This window comes from Mesoplodon mirus (genome assembly GCF_964341445.2).
Source record: "Mesoplodon mirus genome assembly, chromosome: 3".
In the NCBI taxonomy this organism is placed as follows: domain Eukaryota; kingdom Metazoa; phylum Chordata; class Mammalia; order Artiodactyla; family Ziphiidae; genus Mesoplodon; species Mesoplodon mirus.
In genome coordinates this window covers 150,010,119-150,019,136 of record NC_138978.1, presented here as the reverse complement: position 1 = coordinate 150,019,136, position 9,018 = coordinate 150,010,119, and positions in this window count along the sequence as shown.

Sequence of the window (9,018 nt, the reverse complement as noted above, 5' to 3'; positions counted from 1 at the left end):
CTTTTAATAATTCAGTTAAAGTTTACAATAATATAACATAATAGCAAGGAGCTGAATCGGAAGTGAGGCTTAAGCAGTAAATACAGACCTCAATTAACAAAACTAGAATTTGATATGCACTAAAACATAAATTTTTCTCTCTAAAATTACCCTTATTTTTACCAAATATAGACAAATTAAGATTAATTTGTTTGCATATTAAGTCTAATTTCAGTAACCTTGGCCTGATTACTTAGGTAAGTGTAATTGATCATATAGGGTCTTTTATATTGGCCGTGGGGAGCTTTTCATTAGGAGTCTCAGACTGAAGTTTTCTTTAAAAAAGCCCTCTCAGGGACTTCCCTGGTGGTGCAGTGGTACGAAATCTGCCTTCCAATGCAGGGGACACGGCTTTGATCCCTGGTTGGGGAACTAAGATCCCACATGCCACAGGGCAACTGAGCCTGTGCACCAAAACTACTGAGCCTGAGCGCCACAACTAGAGGCAGAAAGCCCACGCACCACAACTAGAGAGAAGCCTGCGTGCTGCAACGAAGACCCAGCACAGCCAAAAAAATGAAGAAAATAAATAAATAAAATAAAGTAAATGAATATTAAAAAAAAAAAGGCCTCAAGGTCAAGGAAAGCAATGCCAAAGGCTTGTCACAGATTTTGCCTTACAGATTTGGGTGAATTACTCCCTTTTCAAGATCCCCACAATATCAGCCAGGAGGTTGCCTTCCTTATTTACCTGATAAGGCTACTGGGAACCTATGAGTTTCCAATTTCTGAAGGAATCAGGTAGACAGAAAAGATAAATGTTTCAATTCTGTTTACAGAGGTACAACTTACCAAATTGCTGTAAGTCATAACTAGCTTGAGGGAAGGGTCTGCTTATGTCTGGAAAACACAGATGAAAAGCCAGTAATGTTTTAGACAGAAACCATAAAAATTATAACCACATTCATCAGTTCACTCAGTCCTATGCAACTAATCGTTTCTGTTAATAGTTTCATGAAGCCATCCGGTTTTCCACTAGAATTTTTAAATTTCTTACCCAGTTCAGCAAAATGATCTAAAAGTTATCAGAAATCTGTACTTGTCCAAAAGTCCTTGCTATGAATCTTCTTGAAGAGGAAGCATTTTGCAAAGGCATAAGTGTAAGACAATAACTGTCTATGAATGACAAAAGACTTAAGAAGGCACAGTTAAAGACCTGATTAGAATGCTATTGACAAAGAAACTTGGTTACTGCTGTGACACTTTAGGATAATAACCAGAATTATGACGGATAAATTTTACCAGGACATACCAGATTTTTAGGAATTTTAGGTAATTTCTAGACTATGTATATTAATGATATTTACCCATGCAATACAACCTAAGAAGATTTATTACTCATTTGACAATAGTTCCCATGTAATTTAACATACCAAATGAACCTAATTAGTTTAATACCTCTCTTTGGGATGTTTCAGGGAGCCCTTTGAAGCTAGCTAGAGGTCAAAGTTAGCTAGAGGTCAAAGGAACATCTTTAGAATTTGATTTGGGAACTTTGTCAAAAAATATCTAAAAGGTTTTAAAACTCTTGGTCAAATAGGATCATAGGTCACTGTGAAACAATGCTTATCCACTTAACCAAAGTGACAAAAAGATTTCAAAGGCAATTACACACAGTTATAACATGTTACCAGTTAAAGGTAAAAGAAACTTTATAATCTGTTATCAAAAGTGGATCAATATTCTAAGAAAACTTTGTCATCTTAACAGAGAGAAAAACCAAATTCAGGTTTTGCACCAGCTTATTTCTAAAATTCATTTACTCAATTAAATTTATTCTATACTTAGCCAATCCTGACCATGCACAGAACTCTTTTCTCAGGATTCCTTTTCCATAAACCTTCTGTAACTTTCTGTATCCATACTAGTTTGTCCCTTATTTTTTTCCATCCATAAACAACCAGCTCTAGAACAAAATTACTTTTTTTCCCTTAACAAAATGCAATTCCATTCCTCATACCTTCTTTTACTGAAGACACACATCCTACTTTGCTACTATATGCTGAAATGTTTCCTTTATTTTTTCTAGTAGCTTTAATTACATATTTAAATTAGAATTCACAACTCTTAAAACCTTACTTTCTAGTGAAGACTAAGAAGTATGCAATTATGAACTGTTGTTTACATTTTCATTCTGTAGATTGGCAAACATAAATACCAGTAATAATTTCTAAAAAACATGTTTTTTTATAGAAAATATCTCAGTGTGGCCCCAGACATGTTTATGAATAGTCCTTAATGCCTTTAGTTTCCCTGTAAAAGGAGGCCAGTGTTCAGTACCTAAGGTTTCATTATCTTATTTTTTTGGGAATGACCTAGTCATTCAATAAACTTCCATCATTTAGCTTAATTTAGTACAACTCTAAACTTTAAAGTTGCCAAGTATCTGGAGAGAATATTTTAAAGTAGATATTCCTAAAACAATTTTCCTAAAGAGTTCACCCAAAACCTCTTTTCTCATTTACATTTAATTTAGTAATAAAACATTTCATTATACCAAGTTATTTTTCTTGCGGACAAATTTGCAACAGATATAATAAGATCTTATTTGACTTTTATTAAACCTAGGTACAATAAAAGTATACTTAATGTTGATGACTCTAAGACATGTCTGTATTAATTAAATCTACAGACAAACCTTAATACCAGGTATTAATTTAATGCTGAATATTTCCCAGTTCACATGAACTTGAAATTCATTCTGGATAGTTTCCTTTTTTATTTCTGAGAATTTTTATAAATGCTTAATTTACTTTAAGCCAATTAAGTAGAGCTCATTTACAAATTAATTTTGATAATACCATCCAAAGGTAAAGACATATGTGCCCACATGGACATATGTACAGACACAATCAGAGATCTCATCGTTTTATTTTAAAACTTAGTCATGAATCAGGTGTTACAATATAAAACTCACTACTTTGTAACAGTTAGAATAAGTCAAATTTCAAAAGGCCTCTTTCCTCCCTGTTTTTCTCCTCAGTCTCTGGAATTAGAGATGGTCTAGATAACTGTTCCTGAGAGCCCTGGTCTCAAGGCACAGGGAGAGAAAAGCATGTTCTCCTAGAAGGACCTGTTCCCTCAAGGGTCAGAATTCTGAAAAGATGTTTTATTAAGCCAGCTTTCTCTAACAACTGCATACAAAATAAAAGAGCCCATAGTGGCTATTTTCAGGGCAAAGTTTCCCTTTAATTGTAATTTAATTTACAAGTAAGTACTTGTAAATATAAGTTTTGTACATACATAAACCTGGCAGGGGTGTTAGTCAGAGGCTGGCTTTCTGATGCTCCTCATGTCTCTGTTTGAGAGGCTCTATATCCCATTTTAAAGTTGAATTTGTCAGGGGTAAAACTTACTAATGAAATTGTGTGATGGGCCAGTGTGCGGCTTGTGAGCTTAACTCCTCCAGGCATCACCCTAGAGTCGTTTCAGCCCTCTTATGTGGCTCAGTTTCACCCTTCAGTGGTCTAAGACCACTGTGAGTGCTCGGATCACTGAATGGCCAATTCTTATACATGATTCCTGGATGAGCAAGTCTTTTTTTTTTTTTTTTTTTTTTAGCTGTACGCGGGCCTCTCACTGTTGTGGCCTCTCCCGTTGCGGAGCGCAGGCTCAGAGGCCATGGCTCACGGGCCCAGCCTCTCCGCGGCATGTGGGATCCTCCCAGACTGGGGCACGAACCCGTGTCCCCTGCATCGGCAGGCGGACTCTCAACCACTGCGCCACCAGGGAAGCCCTGAGCAAGTCTTTTAATTAATGTGTGGACTGCCCTGTGGGACCATTGCACGGTATACATATCTCAGTTGCCTGAGAAAGCTCTAACTGACCAGGAGGAGTCTTGTCCCTCTTCTTTGGATCAAAGCTCTCATGTAACATCTTCACTTTTATCCTGACAAATTCTATGAAGGCAGCCAAACTGAGGAAAGGAGTCAGATCAGCTTCTTACCAAACTACTCAGCCCAGACCGCTCAGTGTCTTTAAACTGAGCAAACCCCATTGTTTTTCAGCCAGCCCACCCCCACACACCCCAGAATGTTTCAACCGTGGGCCAGGTACCTGTTATACACTGCCAAATAAAACTCAGGATCATCAACCAATACAGGAGATCCAAGAACCAGGAGAGACTCACCCAAATTTGTCTGGACTCTCCAAGGAGGTGGATGGGAACAAGAGGTCTCTGCTGGTATCAATGTTCCAGTGTCTCCTAGAGTTCGGGTAAAGGAGAGAAATCTGCTCTGCATCCCTTCATGGTCGCCAAAACTGTCGACTGGAAAAATATGCACAACATGAGAGCTGTGAGTTAAGTTTTATTTGGGGCGAATGAGGACTATAGCCCAGAAGACAGCCTCTCAGATAACTCTGATAAACTGCTCTGAAGAGGTAAGGGTGGAAGTCAGTATATATGTGATTTTGGTGAAGAGGGATACATGCAGTCAAGCACACATTTTGGCAGAAGGTTGTTGCTACTCATGAGGAGCAGATGTCTCCATTTATGATTTTAGTGATTCTCTAGATATGAGAAGATGCAAGAAACTGGGCTCATAAAACCTTCTGAAAATATCCAACTATCTGAAGGCCTGTTCTGCCAATGTTTCCCAGAGCACAGAAGGCCTCATTCCTGATCTCTACCCTAAACTCCTTTCAGGGTGTGTTGAAGGTCAGCAACTGCAGTGGCTTGAGACTTCATTTTTGTAGTGCCCGATGGCAAGTGACAATTTTTAGTTGGAACCACACACCAGCTGGGTGAACTTGGACAAGTTGGTAATCTTTGAGAATGTTTTCTGAATTGTAAAATAGGGATAATACCTATCTCACAGGACTGTTATAAGTTTTAAATGAGAAAATATATGTAAAGCACTTCTGATGGTACCTGGAACATAATAGACTTAATAAACGGCAATTAGGGATTTCCCTAGTGGTCCAGTGGGTAAGACTCTGCGCTCCCAATGCAGGGGGCCGGCTTCTATCCCTGGTCAGGGAACTAGACCCTGCATGCATGCTGCAACTAAAAGTCTGCATGCCGTAACTAAAGATCCCACATGCCTCAACGAAGATCCTGCGTGCCGCAGCTAAGACCCAGTGCGGCCAAAATTAATAAATGAATATATTTTTTAAAAACGGTAATTATATTAGAAAGAGTCCTGGTTAGGTTTTCAAACTTCGGAAACATACTTTCACATGGCCCCTCAGGTCTGTCGCTGGAACTGGCCATGTTGACTTGGGAAGAGTGAGAAGAGGTGACAGATATTTTGGGAAAAGACGAGTCTTTCTGGGGTTAGGGATTAATAAGGACAAACTTCAGGATTTAGGAGACATAGAACCAAGTGTCTACAGTGTTGGAAGAAGCATCGGGACTTTATTTGTTGCTGTTGTTGTTGTTTTCAAGATCCTGAAGCATTAATGGGGCAACTTTCAAAGCTTGGGGAAGAGAGAGAGAGGGAAGAAGTACAGGAAGTGAAACCTTGCAGGACCCTGTGGGGCCCTCCAAGGCATAAATCCTTTCCATGTCCCCTGTTTCTTCTCTGTAGGAAATAGTCTTCATTCAGCCTCCTTGACCTTTCCTGAGTTCCAAAGGGCAGATTCAAACAGTTGCTTATCAGGGAAGGGAGGGATTGCAGAAAGAAAGGAGGAGCAATCAGGAAACAGTAGTGCAGCATGGGGCAGGTTCCTGGTTCCTCTTCAAGGAATATACATAACAATATATGTTTGAGTTCTTCTGCAGGAACTAGGGCCCCCTCCCAGGTGGAGGATGGTAAGTTCAGGCTAAGCACTAGATTCTGGGAACACCACCCTCTTACCTCACCACCAACCAATCAGAAGTCTGTCCAAGGTAGAAGATAATGAAGACTCTGACCCCCCCCCCCCCAAAATGATTCTCCTTTTGAAAACATTCATGGTCCAGCAGAATCTCTGGAGTTGGTTTTTGGACACAAGTCTGCCTTCTCCCCAGGTTGCCAGCCTCCTGAATAAAGCAACCTTTCCTTTCCAAGCAACACTTGCCTCTCAGGTATGGGTTTTTGAGTGGTGAACAGCTGAACCTGAGTTTGGTAGCAGAAGTCCATGAGGTTCAGAAGAGAGACAGCTTTCTGAAACTTCAGAAAAATGACATGGTTTTAGTGTTTCAGTGAGTTAAATCTCTGTTTCTGAAAATAGCTATACATGTTTCTGGAGCTCAGGTGAACTTGAGGTCGACATAGCTTGAGGAAAATGGTGAGTTTCATAGGTTCTCTATAAATGATTTTTTTAAAGTGCATTCCAATTTTGTGATTAATATGGTATACTATGCATTATGGGACATCATGCTGCAAAGAATAATTTATAGTTATTGAAAAGAATTTAAACTTAACCCACCAACAGGTGTTTCATCACAAAATTCCAGGTGCATGTGGCCATAGGAATATTTTCTTCATCTTTACATTTGAAACTGTTATAATCACATTCTGGATGTTCTGATGATTTTTGAAGAGGCTGGAATAGTTTCATTTTTCTTGTTTATTTTTTAGGGGTTCCTTATTTTGCAGATATATTAGAACTGGCTTCAACAAGCAAGCAGGTATCTTACAGGATATTTGGCTAATCCACGATAGGTAAATCTGGCTTTAGCTGCACTGAGAGAGACAATGGAAATTTTGAACTACTCTTGAGTGGGGCTAGGGAGCATAAGCAGATAGGGTAGGGGATCCTTGGAGAAAAAGAACCAGGCATGGCTTTCTTGACAGAAGCCATTTTGTTGTCTAAGCCTGGCCACAATGCTTGCCCTTGCACAGGTCTCAGTAATTAATGATCTTAAGGGAAGAAAAGAATGCAGAAACATTACCTGTTATTAGGCAAGAGAAGTTCTAAAGAGTCCCAGTTCTCTTTCAATGGCAAAGATTAGCCTGAAGTGCTCAGCTACCAGATCAACTGGAACCTAAGGGATAATGATGTTGACGTTTTATGAACTTCATGACTTCAATCAACTGAAGCTTGAGCTCTGTCAATCATGAATATGCTTAAAACTTCTCCAGTTTGACAGTTCTGGGAGACACTGTTTTGGGAAAGATCCTCAGGGTTCTCCTTACTTGCTGCAAGTAATAAATCCTTCCTTCTCTCACTCTTTGATTTCATTGCATCTTTTGGCTCAACACCCACCAAGAGGCAAACCCAGTTTCTTGGTAACGGGAAGGGAAGAAAGGGCGTAAATGATGTAGAAGCTGCTCAGGAGCTGGAGCGCACAGGGCAGCAGTTCTGCTGGGGTGTGGGGGCTCCTGCTAGAGCCCTCATTGGGCTTTAATCCAGCCACACTGTTATGAAACAGGGGCTCTTTGAAGAAATTACTTGGGTCACTAAGGTCGGAGACTCATGAAGTGCCAGCATCCTCGTGTAATCCTCCCTCCCGTGACCTTGGGATCAATAGCCTAAAGACAAAGGAGGCCTCTGTGCTTCCTATCTCAGGGGCAGGAAGGGGAGCAGAATGCTTCAAGGTGGCTTACATAGCTATGTCTTAAAGCAGACTTGGAGAGAGCAGTGATTCAGAAGGAGGTAAGAAAACTTGGGGGGGGGGGCAAGTCCTATCGAAACGTTTAGTGCAGTAAAGTGGTCTGAGGGGTCCACATAAGTACTAAGAACAATGATTATTTAATACAATTTTGCAACCTTAGAGCTGGAAAGGACCTCAGCAACAATCTAGTCCAAACCTTTCGCTGCCATGGAACTCTTCCTTCAAACAAAATCTTCCATAGGAGTCTAAATACAAACCCACATGAAAGCAGGATTGTTCTGGTTGGGGAAGGGTGGGGGAGGGGCTGGGCGAGGTTAGGAAAAAAAAGCTTATTCATAAGATTAGAAAAAAATTTTAAATCATCATGGAAGAAAATCTTTGAATTTATATTTTTATCATAGGCTAAAGAAAACATTGATTGTAAAGTTCCCCAAACGGACACATTAGTAATTTATAAAGTGAAGAGCCTTTGGATTTTAAGGGCATTTTTACTAAAGACATGAGAACAGGGACTCTGACTTTTAGTCTCACGGAAATGAGCCTTGGATGCAAATGTTCAGGTTTCTGGACTATGCTCTGCAGGCTTGGGGCAATGAGTCCCCAAGCCCCACCCCACCAGGTGGCGCCCGTGTTCGGCATTTCCATAACGTTTAGTTCTCTCCTCAAGGGTCAGACAGCCTGCCTCGTGTTTTGTAGGTTTAGATAATCCGACTGGCTGTTACGCTCAAGAAAACAACACTTGTGTTCTTCTGTTTTAACCTCCTTCCCTTTCACTTTCGTTCCAACTATCCAAATCCGCTTACCCTTGGTGTTGCCGAGGCATCTTAACTTTTCAGAAAAGCAAAGGGAAAACCCCCACCCATTCCAAGGAAGAAGACAGGAAGAGCCTTCTTTCCAGGGGGTCTGGTGCAGCAGGACGAAGGCTGGGAATTTGGAGACATTTAGTTCAGGCTTTGCCAACCACAGATCTCCTCTGGCCTCACTTTCCTCATCCTTAAAATGGCTCTGCGCCCTACCATCCGTGGCATCCCATTGCAGGGGAGTCAGACATACCTCAGCTTAAATTCCGGATCCTAGTTAAATCTATATAAAAGAGGGATGTCATCTAGTATGGTTACCGAGGTTAAATGAAAAGATTCGTGGCGCCGGTGGTGTCACAAAATGGGTTTATTATTATTGGTTTCCTCTGTTAACTCATTACCCTCCGGAGGGACGCCCCTCAGTGGAGAAGTCTGAGAAATTACCCATGTCTTTCGTTCTCATTTTATTCATATTCAAGGGAGGTTTTAGAACTCTAGGCTGCAACTTGCTAAGAGATAGCTAGCTGACCGTGAGGTGCCGGCTGCCACTTCTGAGGCAGAAATCGGGGGCTGCTATTTCACAAACCCTCCGTCAGGGCCCTTCTACCTCCCCAGCCGCGGCCCTCAGGCCTCGGCCAGCGACCAGAGAACCTCAGGCGGCGGGTTCCCAGCCTCCCGCCTCCCACCTTCCGGGGCCAG